Source organism: Giraffa tippelskirchi, chromosome 4 (genome assembly GCF_054371585.1).
Source record: "Giraffa tippelskirchi isolate mGirTip1 chromosome 4, T2T-mGirTip1v1.2.pri, whole genome shotgun sequence".
In the NCBI taxonomy this organism is placed as follows: Eukaryota; Metazoa; Chordata; class Mammalia; order Artiodactyla; family Giraffidae; genus Giraffa; species Giraffa tippelskirchi.
This window is the reverse complement of record NC_137278.1, coordinates 189,851,144-189,868,858: the sequence shown is the minus strand read 5'-3', so window position 1 is coordinate 189,868,858 and position 17,715 is coordinate 189,851,144. Positions and strand designations below refer to the sequence as shown.

The 17,715-nt window shown below is 40.2% G+C and overlaps 1 protein-coding gene and 1 pseudogene across 3 annotated transcripts in view; both read right to left on the bottom strand.

The window, feature by feature from the left end:
- Positions 1 to 17,715, bottom strand: part of PLBD1 (phospholipase B domain containing 1) — an 82,247-nt gene that overhangs the window by 58,960 nt on the left and 5,572 nt on the right. The window lies entirely within an intron of this gene.
- LOC145545233 (hyaluronan synthase 2 pseudogene) lies at positions 1,342 to 4,239 on the bottom strand (annotated as a pseudogene). Its single transcript, XR_014081952.1, has one exon. The product of XR_014081952.1 is annotated as a hyaluronan synthase 2 pseudogene (transcript).

The following is a 17,715-nucleotide window of genomic DNA, read 5'->3' as shown; positions in this document are numbered from 1 at the left end:
GCTGAGGGTACCTGGTCCATCAATTTTTTATGTGCCAATTATTGATACAGCTATTAATATTAAACCTTGATACCACGTCTACTATGTGAACATATTTATGTAGGCCAAGAACAGAAGAGATGAAGCAATTATCTGTATAATTCAGAAAAAATCTTTCCTGCTGCTGCTGCTGCTGCTAAGTCGCTTCAGTCGTGTCCGACTCTGTGCGACCCCATAGACGGCAGCCCACCAGGCTCCCCCGTCCCTGGGATTCTCCAGGCAAGAACAATGGAGTGGGTTGCCATTTCCTTCTCCAAAGCACAAAAGTGAAAAGTGAAAGTGAAGTCGCTCAGTCGTGTCTGACTCTTTGCGACCCCATGGACTGCAGCCTACCAGGCTCCTCTGTCCATGGGATTTTCCAGGCAAGAGTACTGGAGTGGGGTGCCATTGCCTTCTCCGAAAATCTTTCCTAGAAAGTTAAATAACAAAAGGTGGAGCTTGATTCTGCCAGTTTTGAATCTATATGCTTTATCCTTGTTATAATTTATCCCACTCACCCATATAAACCTCATGGACATGAGTTTGAGCAAACTCCGGGAGACGTTGAGGGACAGGCAAGCCTAGCATGCTGCAGTCCGTGAGGTCGCAAAGAGTCAGACACAACTTAGCGACTAAACAACAACAACAAAGTAAACTTTGGAAAAGAAAAAAAAAACTTCGGGGGAAAAAAAAAGGTAGGTGAAGTATGTTCAACATATGGACAGGATCCAGTGAATACAGGTCACAGATCAAAATGATGAACTGTACTGTATTTGTCCAAATTACACAGATAATTTTTCCCACTTTCCTTCTTCTTGGCCTGGAAAAACACTGTGAGAATCTCCAAAGACTGTCTTTGATATATAAATTTCATCTATTGCTGGATACCTAGTGCTTTCTTTTGAGAACAAGCACTCGCTTTTGTTTTTCAATCTTATGAAAAAATTGCATTTTTCTACCCCTTTGGCTTTGCTTTTCAAGGACTTCTTTTTGGTACATGTAAGTATGAATTTCTACTTCCAAAGTGTGACAGATATATTGGCCTTTTCTAAAATAAGTGAAGAAAGGGACTTCCCTGGTGGTCCGGTGGGAGTGGTTAAGACTCCTTGTTCCCAGTGTAGTGGGCCCTGCTCAGGGAACTAGATCCCACATGCCTCAACTAAAGATCACACCTGCTGCAATGAAGTTGGAAGATCCTGTGTGCTGCAACTAAATAGTTACAAGAGCTCCCAAATAAATAAATATTAAAAAATAAATGAAAAAAGTTAAAATCTTGAAAATATTGAAAGTTTAAGCACTTTTTCACAGAAATAAACTATTTAATTTTAAAGGTAGAGAGAAAGAAACACTTTATTCTTTCTATCATGAATAATATCAGTCAACCAAGCTTCACATTTTGGGTAGACATTTTTCAAGTATGAATTTTTCCAGAACCTATTTTATTTAAAAAAAAAAAAAAAAGAAGAATAGGTGAATTTTGGCAAAGGAGTAAAATATAAAAATATGCACAATTTGTTTTAAGATTGGCATACAAACTTTTAAAACAGTACAATTATATAAAAGTATGGCCTGTAAAATATCCTTTGGCATTTCACTATGTAGTTAAACAGAAAAATTTTCTTAAAAAAAAAAATGCTACCAACACAGTCCATAAGTTAGGGTTGTATATGTTGAAAGAAATATCCCTTGAGTTTCAAAATCCATTTCTTCCATAATAACTCAATGGACATGAGTTTGAGCAAATCCAAGGAAATAGTGAAGGATTGGAAAGCCTGGTGTGCTGCCATTAATGGGGTCGCTAAAAGTCAGGCACGACTTAGCTACTGAACAACAACCACCCATGTAAGTCATCACTAGTGAGGTATATAGGGCAGAACACTGTTAGGCAAATGTAAAGTAAAGAAAGAGTGCATGAACAAAGAAGTCTTCCCATTTTCATAGAAATACCATGTTAAATCTGAGTCATCCTTCTTGATGTATCACTTTGTTTTGGCAGAATTAAAATAAACCCATACAACTGTCTTTGTTCAAGTCCTAGCAGCAGCGTTATGTCTCCTTCGCTGGCGTTATTTGATGCCAAGACACTGTCCAGTCCCCCGGAGGGATGAAGATTGTGTGCATGTGTCTGCATCTACAACTGCAAACACCAAATGTAAGATCATATATCAAGCACCACGTTGCACTGTTGTTCCTTCCTCCGCCTGCCGCACTTCTTGATGACAACCGCATACAGTGTCAAAAACAGGACCCAATAGCATACATAGAGCAATGTTCCTACAACTACAACTGTCTGTTTCAATTCTGAGAATGGCTTTTTAGATTCCATATAAATGGTGAAAACCACACCACCCAGGAGGATTGTGAACCAAACTGCTACGGGGATAAGTCCTATGAAATTAACAACAATGGTCTTCCTTCCAGAAGTACCCCACCCGGCTTTGTTAATTGTTACAATTGCAAACATCTTGGCAGGAAGTAAACTTGACATGTATAATACTGAGTAGAGGGACATGAAGACCATGATGGTGTTTCCTCTAAGGCAGCTGGCAAAAGAGGATTTTATGAGACCCACTAACTGGACAGTTAACAAGAAGAGGAGTATGTTCCAAGTTTTACCCCTGTAGAAAAGCTGGATTACTGTGGCAATGAGAAAGAAAGGGAAGAACCCAGTGATGACAGCTTCATAGGTCATCCACAGGTGATGTTTGTGGAACCACATTGCGTTGTACAGCCACTCTCGGAAGTAGGACTTGCTCCAACGGGTCTGCTGGTTTAACCATCTGAGATATTGCTTAGGTGTTTCAGTAAGGCACTTGGATCGAGCTGTGTATTTCGTTGCATAGCCCAGACTCAGCACTCGGTTCGTTAGATGCCTGTCATCTCCAAAACTACAGTGACTGCCCATAAATTCTTGATTGTACCAGTCTTCCACAAATTCCTGCAGTAAGGAGTTTCGGTACATTCCCAGGGGTCCACTAATGCACTGGACACACCCAAAATAAGACTGACAGGCCCTTTCTATGTTAAAAGCCATCCAGTATCTCACGCTGCTGAGGAAAGAGATCCAGGAATCATACTTGTTTAAAATCTGGACATCTCCTCCAACACCTCCAACCATGGGATCTTCTTCTAAAACCTTTACCATCTCCACTGATGAGGCAGGGTCAAGTATGGTGTCTGAATCACAGACCTGTACATAATCCACACTCCGTCCCAGTGCTCTGAAAGCCGTGTACATGACTTCTCTTTTTCCACCCCATTTTTGCATGATGCAGATATTCTTGTTGGACAAGACCAACTGGGTGACATGTTGTGAGCTCTCTTTATGTGACTCATTTCTCTCACCAGGACCCTTCATGTGGAAGTTGCTCTTCCAGATATATGTGGCTGACATGTCCCTGCCCATGACGTCATTGAAGATGTCCATCATGTAAAGGTCATCTTCTGAGTTTCCGTCTATGACCATGACAACTTTAATTCTGGGGTAGGTTAGCCTTTTCACAGATTGCAAACATTTCCGTAAGTAGCCTGGATCTTCCTGATATGCAGCAATGCAAAGAGCAACAGTTTTGTTCAACTTAACAGGGGTTTCTAGAGATTTTTTCATTTTCCGGTGCTCCAAAAAGGCAAACAGGCTTTGGATGACAAGGTGTGATACTAAAACTGCACCATATAGCCCAAAAGAGAAATAGTAATTATCCGTTTGGAAAAATTGGTAGCCAACAATATAAGCAGCTGTGATTCCAAGGAGGAGAGAAACTCCAAAAAGTGTGGTTCCAATTATTCTCAGGATACACAGTAACCTCCCACAGTGCATCTTGTTCGGCTCTGGGTCATAAAGTTGTCCTCAGCCTGTCTGTCCTGGAGGGTTGGCGGCAGGAGTTTCCAAAACTGAGCTAATAGGAGATCAGATGAATTTGAGACAATGGACCAAAAAACAAAAATTAAAACACAACATTTAAAAAAGATTGAGGAGCTTTTTATTTTATGCTCTAGTTCCCCTCTCTTAACACTGGAAAGTCTCTTCTCTCTTTTGTATTTAAAAAAAAAAAAAAAAGGCCTGGTGAAAACTCAACAAAACCCAGGAAGTGTAGAATTGGGAGAAAGTCTTTGGCAGGGCCTGGTTCAAGTCCTGAGTCAGTGGGTTGCTGGAAGCCAGGTCTGATTAACTCTTTTCAGATGCCTTGATTTCTTCTTTCTGGCCGTTGCCTTTCTGCCTCCTTCAATGGAAGGGGGGTCTCCTGCTTAATTCTTCACAAATGACATTAGATTCCTACCTTATAGAAATGATAGAAACTATCACCTGTGGATTCCTCAAGTTCTTGATAATTTTGTGAATTGATCCTCACAGCTTCTGTGTCCATCTTACCCTTCTTTGTCTCCTCCATCCCTCCGCCCATGCTCTGGGTTCCACCACTTTCCTTAAGTGGATCTCTCACTTTCATTAAGAACTTCACTGCATCCTGTATCTTCTTGCTCCTGTACCCTAAAGCTCCCTCTCTGCAGTGGCTCATCCCCATTCAGGATATTAACGTGCTCCACTGTCTCACAGCTCAAAGCTAACCAACCACAGCAGCCCTCTCTGGATCACAAATGAAATTCTTGAATCCTAATGTCACATGACCTTCCAAAAGCATATGACCCTGGTGACCACTTATTCTTAAAGCTCTTTCCTCCCATGGCCTCTGGAATAACAATTGTTCCTCTACTTGCCTTTTCCTTACTTTCCCCAGGAGTCCCTCTTTATCCCCAACAGCACAATGGATAATATCTTCTGGATGATTCCTTTAGCACTAGGAATTAAAAATATCCAAAGCAAAATTCATAATCTCTTCCAATCCATCCCCTACCCTCTGCTTTCTAGCTCTGTGGTCTTTCAGCCTAAAACCCAAGTCTATCCAGGTCTCCTCTCTCCTCCACAACTCATGTTTAATCAAAACCTCCTAAATAGCTCTCCCGTTAGTAAGGGCCTCCTTAGCTCTACCTTTCTATGCTAGTTTTTAAAAAATAAATTTATTTGTTTTGGGCTGTGCTGGGTCTTTGGTGCTGCACACAGGCGTTTCTCTAGTTGTGGCAAGCAGGGGCTACGCTCTAGTTGCGGTGCATGTGTTTCTCGCGGTGGCTTCTCTTCTTGCAGAGAACAGGATCTAGGATGCTTGGGTTTCAGTAATTGCCACACACAGGCTCAGTAGTTGTAGTTCCCGGGTTCTAGAGCACAGGCTCAGTTGTTGCAGTGCACAGGCATAGTTGTTCCACAGCACGTGGGATCTTCCAGAACCAGGGATCGAACCCATGTCTCCTGCATTGGCAGGTAGATTCTCTACTATTGAGACACAGGGAAGACCATTTCTATTCTAGTTTCAATATCACAACTAGTCTAAACTATGAAGAGGTTTTTTCCCCCCCAGGTCGCTCTGACTTTTAATCCATTTTTCATACTTTGCCAGAGTGACCTTCAGTTCAGTTCAGTTTAGTCACTCAGTCGTGCCCAACTCTTTGCGACCCCATGAACCCCAGCACGCCAGGCCTCCCTGTCCATCACCAACTCCTGGAGTCCACCCAAACCCATGTCCATCGAGTCAGTGATGCCATCAAACCATCTCATCCTCTGTCGTCTCCTTCTTCTCCTGCCCTCAATCTTTCCCAGCATCAGGGTCTTTTCCAGTGAGTCAGCTCTCTACATCAGGTGGCCAAAATATTGGAGTTTCAGCTTCAACATCAGTCCTTCCAATGAACACTCAGGACTGATCTCCTTTAGGATGGACTGGTCGGATCTCCTTGCAGTCCAAGGGACTCTCAAGAGTCTTCTCCAACACCACAGTTCAAAAGCATCAATTCTTCAGCCCTCAGCTTTCTTTATAGTCCAACTCTCACATCCATACAGGACCACTGGAAAAACCATAGCCTTGACTAGACGGACCTTTGTTGACAAAGTACTGTCTCTGCTTTTTAATGGCTGTCTAGGTTGGTCATAACTTTCCTTCCAAGGAGTAAGTGTCTTTTAATTTCATGGCTGCAATCACCATCTGCAGTGATTTTGGAGCCCAGAAAAATAAAGTCAGCCACTGTTTCCACTATCTATTTGCCATCTATTTGCCATGAAGTGATGGGACTGGATGCCATGATCTTAGTTTTCTGAATGTTGAGCTTTAAGCCAACTTTTTCACTCTCCTCTTTCACTTTCATCAAGAGGCTCTTTAGTTCTTCTTCACTTTCTGCCATAAGGATGGTGTCATCTGCATATCTGAGGTTACTGATATGTCTCCCGGCAATCTTGATTCCAGCTTGTGCTTCCTCCCAGTGTTTAGCCCAGTGTTTCTCATGATGTACTCTGCATATAAGTTAAATAAGCAGGGTGACAACATACAGCCTTGACGTACTCCTTTTCCTATTTGGAACCAGTCTGTTGTTCCAGGTCCAGTTCTAACTGTTGCTTCCTGACCTGCATACAGGTTTCTCAAGAGGCAGGTCAGGTGGTCTGGTATTCCCATCTCTTTCAGAATTTTCCACAGTTTATTGTGATCCACAAAATGCAAAACTAATTTGTTTACTTTATCACTCCCAATTGTCAATGGCTTCCACTTCCTAGAATTAAAATTCTTTGACTTAACCTGTTGGGCCTTCATGACCTGGTTTCTGCCTACCTATCTAATTTCATCCACAACCTCATGAACTCCATGTGATCTCGAAACCATTACACACAGCTCTCTGGCCTACCATGAGCTGGTCCAACACCTCTGACTTTGCATATGCTGTTTCCTTTGCCTGAGATTTTCCCCCTTGTTAACTACCGAGTAGTCTCAAAACTGTTATTTAAGACTCAGGAAGCAGCACCCCCTTTATAGGGACTGACTCGCTCAACAAGCTCTATGTACCTTGTATGTAGGTCTGCTGGTCTGTATGTAGGTCTGCTGGTCTAATGTAACTTACACGTCTGCTCCTGCTCCCAGCCTATGAACTTGTTTCCTCAGCACCTGATACAGTGTCTGGCCCACAACAAGTACTCAATTTTTGTTGTTGTTTAGTTGCTAAGTCATGTCCAACTCTTCTGTGACCCTATGGATCGTAGCCCGCCAGGCTCCTCTATCCATGGGATTTTCCAGGCAAGAATACTGGAGTGGGTTGCCATTTCCTTCTGCAGGGGATCTTCCAACCTAGAGAATGAACCCATGTCTCTTGTATTGGCAAGTGGATTCTTTACCACTGAGCCACCTGGGAAGCCATAGGTATTCAATAAATATCTAAAAGGAAGGAGGACATAGGAAGAGAGCAAAATGAAGAAAAGAAATGGTATGTACAGCATTCATTTCTCTGCCTAAGAAACCATTGCACAGCCGCTCAGGTTAAAGAGAAACTTTATATTCAGGTCATCAGGGAGGTGGGAGGAGGCCAGAATGACTCAGATTCTGGGCTGCGACTCAGCAGATGGGTGTTGTATCATCACTGAGAGAGGGGGTAGAAGGGAAACATGTCTGGGAGGGAGCATATGTTTAGTTTTGGACATACTAAGTTTTTAGTGGTTAAGATACTAGAAAGCTCAGATACAATATTTAAATATGGTTATCTGCTTTCAACATTCAAAACTGACTATTTTATTTATTTGGCTGAGGCATGTGGAAGCTTTGGTTGCAGAATGCGAACTCCTAGTTGCAGCACATGGGATCTAGTTCCCTGACCAGGGATCAAACCCCAGGCCCCCTGCATTGGGAGTGCAGTGTCTTAACCACTGGACCACGAGGGAAGTCCCAATATATATATATATATATATTTTTTTTTTGATGCAAAGACTGTCTATGAAATGAGCACTAAAATTAGAATCTTAATATTAGAGCATCATGGCACCTTGGCCCAACAAGGTGATAGACTGGGATTTGGTCAAGCTGTGCTAATCAGCTAATGTTATAACTGTTAAAGAAAGATCTTGAGCAGGAAAGTCAATTTATTCTCAGTCAAGCATGACCATAATGGTGGGATTTCTTTAAAAATGGTAAAGTGGAAGTAATGGCAGTGATAAACATAGGCAGGTGCAGAATACCTATTCACCAGGTTTCTGGTGATGAAAGAGAGTCTAATTGTTACTGAGTCAATTGACCACAGTTGGATAATTGTGGGCAACATCCACAGAAACGTCCTTTCTGCTCCTCCCAAATATAATAAGTATGCTTTCCAAACTGTTCTTGGACCATGAATGGTACAGCCTCAGCCCCTTCCCAGCTTTTCTCCTGCATTCTCGTCCACCCTTACCACCAGTGAGCTAGGAGGGAAATGAGAAAGGATGGCTGTTTCACTGTTACTGATACTACCCCCTTTTCTTACCACAAATAATAAACTTCTGCAAATCTGTGCTTTTTTGACATTCATGTGCCCCCATATATGGAAAAAATCAAAAAACTTTTACCCAGTCAATGAGAAAAATTTACTGCTAACACACTGACCAATTTAGCAAGTGCTTTGAGAATTAAGCCAAAATCTGAGTTTCTTGTGCTACCCCTAATTGATGTCCTCCGTTCCTCAATGTTTTCTCCATATATCAACTCTTCCTGGTTGTCTAGTCTCATGCCTTTAAAAATTTTTTTTTCTTAAATACTTGATCAGTTTAAGCCTTATGCTTTTCTATTTAAAAAAAAATCTCCATGTTGTGAAGTGACTGGTGTGGAAACTGTAACAGCAAAAATGTAGAAAAATATCACATAATTCTAATCTCAACCTTGCTCTATGCAGGCTCTGTGAAGGCAGGGGCCACTTTTGCTTATAACCCCATATCCTGGGAATGCTAGAGCTGGCACAATAATGTTTCTGTGATGGATCTAGATTACATGTGTGTGTTCCTGACCCCAAAGTGAAATTTACCTGAACATTCACAGAAGTTAGTCTAAAATAACTCAAGTCGTTAAGTCCTCAAGATTGGGTAAGAAGCCTAGAGGACATTCAGATACCCAAGGGGCAAATGCCATGTTTGTGAAAATGAGATTTAAACATTTCTAACAGAAACATCCTTAGAATCAATGCACTTGATAAATACTTATTGAATGATTGAGAATATTACTTTCTAAAAAAGTTTTTCTTCCACAAATAACGATAAAAGAAGCCCCATCAATTTTTGATTTCTCTCTATGTAAAAGCCCAAACACCCAAATTGAATTTCTTCCCTTTACCTATGTATTATAATATTTTCTATAAGTTAATTGTTTTCAGTTGAAAAAAAATGATAACACTGTCTTAGAATTTGTAAAACAGTCATACATGGTTGAAATCACTTTTTCCCATAGTTGGAACCTGAGTTTGCTAGCACTTCATTTATGAAAGGGGAAGTGGTTTTCAATCCTGAGCAATACAATTTGCCCCTAATATAGACAGTCAGTTAGATAGAAGAAAAAAAGAAACATGAGAAAGAAGAGCATATGTCAGAGAAAATACAAAAGCAAAATTGCAACAATCTATTCAGATCGGTTTTAGCTAAAAATTTACTATGATCCTCGAATTGCTTTTCTCTTTCATGTTCAATGAGCACAGTCACTCAGCTTCCTTCTCTGTACCCTGGCTTTGCACCTTTCCTTCTCTGAAAGGACTTAAAGTAAATGGATACCTGGTTTTTAGATTTGCTTTGTCTCTTTATCAGAGTCACTAAGAAAATAACTGACTAACGAATAATCAATCTCCAGGCAACAAAATCATAAGTTGGTATTTTAGCTCTCACTCTCTCTAGAAATCAGAGCCTGGGATTCTGGATGGAAAGGGAATCATTTGGTGAAGTGCTCCAGAGAACAGGAGTAGGGGGCTCAGAGAGTGAAACACAGAGGGAGGGAAAGCAGCAGGGTGCATTTTAAGATGGTCCAAAGAGGTGTGCAGAATAAGCCTCTGAAGACCACACCCCAGGGATGGAAAGAGGGAGCATTTATCCACCCACTCCCATCCTGCATAGGTCAAAGGTGGCACATGCTCCAGTGCTAAACAGCTATGATTTCAGAGGAGCTCTGAGGTAGAAAGTGGGGGCTCTTGCAGTTTGGCTGAGGTGAGGTGCCTCAGCTTACCTGAGTGAAGCTAGAGTAAAAGGCAGAATATGAGGTGGGTTGAATAATGTGTCTAATACACAAAGCAGGTTGAAAGGGATTAGTTTTAAAAAATAGCTGCAAGGAAACAAAATACTAGTACATAAAAATGCTGCAGATTTGCTTGGCTCTAGAATGATCTCTTTCCTTCACCTCCTAGAAGTGTACCTGGTTCTTCACTGCTGGCTTAACTCAGAGTTCTTGTCAAAAGTCTTATCAACAGAAAGTCAACTTTGCCCCATTTTGATTCAGCACTCAGCTCACTGCTCATCTAGATCTCTCTTTAGTTATATGAATTTGTGTGTATTTGTTGCAGTAAATTTGACTATAAACTTCTTAAGAATGAGGGGTGGCATCATGTACCTCATTGTATTGACTCCCTTGGGCTTAATATAATGTTTTATCCTATGGCCACTCAAATCCCCAGCTTTTACACTGGCTGGAAGGTTACCATTGGTAACAGATTCACATCAGATTCACATCACATCTGCAGTACATTAATTCTTGATTTCTCACTGTAAATTAGAATTTTGATATCTTAGGTCTGGTTTGAGTAACTTGACGCCACTTTGTACTGGAACTGTAGCTGTGTTTGCAAGGCTACAGGACAAACTTCAGAGCAAGCCTGTCTCTCTCAATCAAGAGACTTTCACAATTTTTCCCAAGAAGATTATAACATATCTGCTGTCTATACAGACATGGAGTTTCAAGTGTTAGACTCAAGTTTCCTCATAATTTCACTACCTCTATTAGTTTCATTTTTAACCACATTAAGTAAATTCCTGTTTCATAGTAGTACAAGAAACCTACTATAATAGCATTATTAATACATTTTCTAGTCACATCTTAAAGCTAAGTTATCAAAAAATTGTGAGACATAGTTGTAGAAGCAACTGGAACCTTCTCTATTTAAAAAAAAAAAGGTAAAACAAACGTATTCTTAAACAATTCTTAAAATGTTAAACAAAATTAATTCCTTGAGATTCATTACATTATTGCTGCTACTACCTTTTTTCTATTTCAGTAGTTAATGCTTTGTAATTTGGAATCCAACAAAACATAACAGGTGACACAAGTAAAAATAATGTCTAAATAAGTGTGAAAACTAAAGTTTCTATTTTGTGTGTTAGAACCAAGACCCAAGATGAAGTTCACGGATAAACACTTCATATATTATGGAAAGCAAATCACCAATAAATAGTTATTTAAAATTCTCTACCCCAATTTTGGGGCTTCCCTGGTGGCTCAGATGGTAAAGAATCTGCCTGAATGCAGGAGACCTGGGTTTGACCCATAGGTTGGGAAGATCCCCTGGATAAGGGAATGGCAATCCACTCCAGTATTCTTCCTGGAGAATCCCATGGTCTGAGGAGTGTGGCAGGCTAGTCCATGGGATCACAAAGAGTTGGACACAACTGAGCAACTAACTAACATATACACACATACCCCAATTTCAGGACTGAAGGAGGGTCTTTTAAATTTTCTTCTGGAGAAAGTTTTTTATCTTTTCTATAAGTTTCAGGACCAGGAAACAAAATTTAATAATAAAGATTAATAAGTATTAATACTTCTCCCAGAAATTCTTCTGAACTTATCTATTAAAAAAATGTTTTTAGCTAAGGTCTAATCAATAAATGTGATGCCATGCTTGTATTTGCCCTGTCAGAGTCTATAATAAATGTTCAGTCAAAATATTTGTATGTTAGTCTTTATGAGAGAACCTTCCTAAATTTTCTCAAAATATCCCAAACTCCACACATCCCAAACGAAAGTCACCCTATTCCCAACCCTCAGATAAGCACCTTTTCCTTTAGTTCTTACCTTGATGAAGGCAAGAAACATCTACCCGCTTTGATCTGGGTATTCTCAACTCAACATTGCTAAGTATTAGAGAAATGCAAATCAAAACTACAATGAGATATTACCACCTCACACCAGTCAAAATAGTTATCATAAAAAAAATCCACAAACAATACGTGCCAGGGAAGGTGTGGAGAGAAGGGAACCCTCCCGCACTGTTGGTGGGAATGTAAATTGATACAGCCACTATGGAGAACAGTATGGCGGTTTCTTTAAAAACTAAAAATAGGCCTACCATATGAGCCTGCAATCCCACTCCTGGGCACATATCTGCAGCTAAACATTATTGGAAAGGATACATCCACCCCAATGTTCTTACCCTAAAAAGGAAACTGAAGTTGTTCCTTCTGGCCATTTACCAAGTCCTCACGCTTTTGTCTACTTCCTTTCCTTCCCTATGTATCACTGTAGTTGAGGCTTTTCCCATTTCTGGGAATTATCTTGTATATATTCTGATAAACAAACTGGTTTAGCCCTTGAATTGGTTCAAGATGGCAGAGTAGAAGGATGTGCACTCACTCCTTGAGAGAGCACTGGAATCACAACAAACTGCTGAACCATCATTGACAGGAAGATGCTGGAAGCAACCAAAAAAGATATCCCACATCCAGAGACAAAGGAGAAGCTGCAATGAGATAGTAGGAGGGGTGCAATCATGATAAAATAAAATCCCATAATCACCAGGTGGGCTACTCACAAACTGCAGGTCAATTATATCACAGAATTTCTCCCCCTGGAGTAAAGGTTCTGAGCCCCATGTCAGGCTTCCCAATGTGGGGGTCTGGCAATAGGAGAAGGAATCCCCAGAGAACCTGACTTTGAAGGCCAGTGGGATTTGATTGCAGGACTTCCACAGGATTGGGGAAAACAGAGTCCACTCTTGGAGGGCACACACAAAATCTGGTGTGCATTAGAACCCAGGGGAAGGGAGCAGTGACCCAATAGGAGACTGAACCAGACCTACCTGCTAGTGCTGGAGGGTCTTTGCAGAAGAGGGGGGCCAGCTATGGTTCACCATGGAGACAAGGACACTGGCAACAGCAGTTCTCAGGAGTACTCGTGGGCATGAGGCCTCCATGAGGTCACCATCATCCACACCAAACAGCCTGTAGGCTCCAGTTTGGGGCTGCTTCAGGCCAGACAACCAAGAGGGAAGGAACACAGCCATACCCATCAGCAGACAAGTGGGCTAAAGCTTAACTGAGCACAGACTTGTCCACAGGAGCAAGACCCAGCTCTACTTACCACCAGTCCCTCCCATCAGGAAACTTACACAAAACCCTTAGACGCTCCATCTGCTGGAAGGTGGACAGCAGAGGCGAGAACTGCAACCCTGCAAACCACTGTCTCAGAAAGTTAGGGAAAATGCAACCCTGCAAACCACTGTCTCAGAAAGTTAGGGAAAATGCAACCCTGCAAACCACTGTCTCAGAAAGTTAGGGAAAATGCAACCCTGCAAACCACCGTCTCAGAAAGTTAGGGAAAATGAAAGTGTGGAGGATGATGTCTCAGATGAAGGAGCAAAATAAAACCCCAGAAAAGCAACTAAATGAAGTGGAGATAGGCAACCTTACAGAAAAAGAATTTAGAATAATGATAGTGAAGATGATCCAGGATCTTGGACAAATGATTTAGGCCAGGATCGAGAAGATGCAAGAAATGTTTGATATAGACCTGGGAGAACTAAAGAACAACAAACACAGACAAAAAGTACAATAACTGAAATTAAACAGAAGGAATCAAGCAGAATAAATGAGGCAGAGGAAAGAATAAGTGACCTAGAAGGCAGAATGGTGGAAATCACTGCCACCGAACAGAATAAAGAATGAAATAAAGAAAACCTGAGAGACCTCTGGGACATATTAAACACACCAACATTTGCATTATGGAGGTCCAAAAATGATAAGAAATAAAGGATCTAATAAAATATTTGAGGAGACTCGAGCAGAAAACTTCTCGAACATGGGAAAGGAAACCCCTCAACCAAGGTTGGGAGGTGCCGAGTGTCCCAGGCAGGATGAACCCAAAGAAGAGCACAGCAAGACACGCAGCAATCAAACTGACAAAAATTACAGACAATGAAAACACATTAAAATCAACAAGGGGAAAATGACAAACAACATACATGGGCACTTCCATAAGGTTATGAGCTGACTTCTCAGAAACTCTTGTGGAAACTCTGCAAGCCAGAAGGGAGTGGCACAATGTATTTAAAGTGATGAAAGGGAAGAACCTACAACCAAGAATACTCTACTCAGCAAGGATATCATTCAGATTTGAGGGAGAAATCAAAAGCTTTTCAAACAAGCAAAAGTCAAGAATTCAACACCATCAGACAAGCGTTACAACAAATACAAAAGGAACTCCTCTAGGTAGGAAAGAGACTAGCAACTTAAAACAACCTGTGCATCTATAGACTGCTATATCAAAACCTTGTAGAAGCAGCAAACCTAAAAACCACAATAGATATACCCACAAAAAAGAAAAAGCAACCCAACATAACACTAAAGATGACCATCAAACCACAAGAGAAGAGAACAAAAGAGGAAAGGAAGAAAAAAGACCTACAGAAACAAATCCCAAATAATTAAGAAAATGGCAATAGGAACACACATACTGATAATTACCTTAAATGCAAATGGATGAAATGTGCCAACCAAAACACAGAGACTGGTTGAATGGCTAAAAAAACAAGACCTGTACATATGCTGTCTATAAGAGACCCACCTCAGACCTAGGGACACATACAGACTAAAGTGAGGGGATGGAAGAAGGTATTCCATGCAAATGGAAATCAAAAGAAAGCTGGAGTAGCCATACTCACATCAGACAAAATAGACTTTAAAAAATAAAGACTGTTATAAGAGACAAAGGAGGACACTACATAATGATCCCTTGAATCCAAGAAGACGATATAACAATTGCAAATATATATGTACCCAACAAAGAAGCACCTCAATTCATAAGACAAATCATAACAGCCATAAAGGGAAAAATTGACAGTAACACGATAATAGTGGGGGACTTTAACATCCCACTTTCATCAATGGATACTGCCGAGAGCTGCATTAGGCATTACTGACAAAATGGAGGCACGGCCCCAACGCCCTCTCCTCATCCCACAGTCACAGTCCCAGGATGAAGGAGTTAGGTCTTGTGATTCTGACTTGTCCTTTTCTTTCTTCTGTTGAGTTGGCTGGAAAGAATGTTAAGGTGCTTGTTGTTCTTGCCAGGAGCATGAGAAAGCATAAAGCCTTCTGCAGTTATGCCCAGGACCATAAAGTTACATTTGTTCAAGGATCTTTACAAAGAATGTTCCAGGATGAACACATAGGCTGCAGCTTGAGGCCATGGGAAAGATTGTTATCTGAGTCCTGCTTGTGAGGGAAATGTTTATGGCAAAAGAAGTTTGCTGAGTTTAGAGTTTAGGAATAATTAAAAATAGTTAGAAGCTAAAAGTTTAAAGAATGTTGTAGTGTTGGCATATTTTACTATAGCTTATAGAGATTAGGAATTTTAGAGATACTAATAGCTAGAAGCCTTTTTAAGAAATAAACTGAGGAATGTGGTATGCAGCCCAGAGATAAGCAGGAGTTACAATGTAATCACAAGGACACTTTCTGGAGACAATAAATCTGGGTGAGGGGAAACTGAAGATGTCACACCTCTGACCTAATGCTTTTGTCAAAGTATAAAAGAAAACCTGATGCTTGAAATAAACATGCAGCCCCACACTTTGAGTCAGAGGCTACATCATTCTCAGCAGACACCGCTCTTCCCTTCAGGCTGATTCCCTGGCCGCTGGAGCTGGACTCCAGCAGGATACATCATCCAGTCAGAAAATCAATAAGGAAACACAGGCCTTAAATAACACATTAGACTAGATGGACTTAATTTATATTTATAGAGTGTTCCATCCAAAAGCAGAAGAATACATGTTTCTCAAATGCACATGCAATATTCTCCAGGATTGACCACATGCTTGGCCACAAAATGAGTGTGAAATTAAGAAAACTGAAATCATATCAAGCATGTTTTCCAACTACAACACTTTGAGATTAGAAATAAAGTACAAGAAAAAAACAATAAAAATACAAACACATAGAGGCTAAACAATACATTACTAAACAAACAATGGATCACTGAAGAAATCAAAGGGGAAATAAAAAAATATCTAGAGACAAATGTAAATGAAAGCACAATGATCCAAAGCCTATAGGATGTAGCAAAAGTAGTTCTAAGAGGAAAACTTATAGCAATACAATCTTACCTCAGGAAACAAGAACAATCTCAAATAAACAACCTAACCTCACACTTAAAGTAATTAGAGAAAGTAGAACAAACAAAACCTAAAGTTAGTAGACAAAAAGAAAACTTAAAAGATCAGAGCAGACATCAGTGAAATAGAGACAAAGAAGACAACAGCAAAGATCAACAAAACTAAAAGCTGGTTCTTTGAAAAGATAAAACCCATAAAAGTCTTAGCCAGATTGAGAGAGGACTCAAATCAATAAAATTAGAAATGCAAAAAATGTTACAACTGACACCACAGAAATTCAAAATATCATGAGACTTCTACAAGCAACTGTATGACAATAAAATGGACAACCTGGAAGAAATGGACAGATTCTTAAAAATATGCAGTCTCAAGACTGAACCAGGAAGAAATAAAAAATATGAATAGCCCAATCATATGCACTGAAATTGAAACTGTGATTTTAAAACTCCCAACAAATAAAAGTCCAGGACACAGGTGAATTCTATCAAACATTTAGAGAAGAGCTAACACCTATCCTTCTGATATTGTTCTGAAAAAATGGCAGAGGAAGGAAAACTCAAAATCATTCTATGAGGCCACCATCACTGTGATACCAAAATCAGACAAAGATACCACACAGATAAGAAAATTACAGGCCAATATCACTGATGAACACAGACACAGAAATCCTCAACAAAATACTATCAATTCTAATCCAACAATACATTAAAAGGCTCAAATACCATGATTAAGTGAGATTTATCCCAGGGATGCAGGGATTTTTCAATATTCACAAATCAAGCAGTGTGATAAACCACATGAACAAACTGAAGAATAAAAACCATATGATCATCTCAATAAAAGCAGAAAAGGCTTCTGATAAAATTTAGCACCGGTTTATGATAAAAAATACTCTCCAGAAAGTGGGCATAAAGGAAACACATGCTCATTCGTTCAGTCAAGGCTGACTCTTTGCAACTCCATGGACTGTAGCCATCCAGGCTCCTCTGTTCATGGAATTTTCTGGGCAAGAATATTGGAGTGGGTTGCCATTTCCTTCTCCATAAAGAAAACATACCTCAACAGAATAAAGGCCGTATAAGACAGACCTACAGATAACATCATAGTCAATGGTGAAAAGCTGAAAGCATTTCCTCTAAGATCAGGAACAAGGCAAGGATGTCCACTTTTGCCGCTTATATTCAACATAGCTTTGGAAGTCCTAGCTACAGCAATCAGAGAAGAAAAATAAAAGGAGTCCAAATTGGAAAAAAAACAAAACTGAAACTGCCATCATACTATACATAAAAAACCCTAAAGATACTGCCAGAAAACTACTAGAGCTCATCAATGAATTCAGTAAAGTTGCAGGATACAAAATTAATACAGGGAAATCTCTTGCATTTCTATGCACTAAAAGTGAAACATCAGAAAGAGAAATTAAGGAAACAATCCCATTATCATTACTTCAAAAAAATAAAACACCTAGGAATAAATCTACCCAGGGTGCAAAAGACCTGTACATGGAAT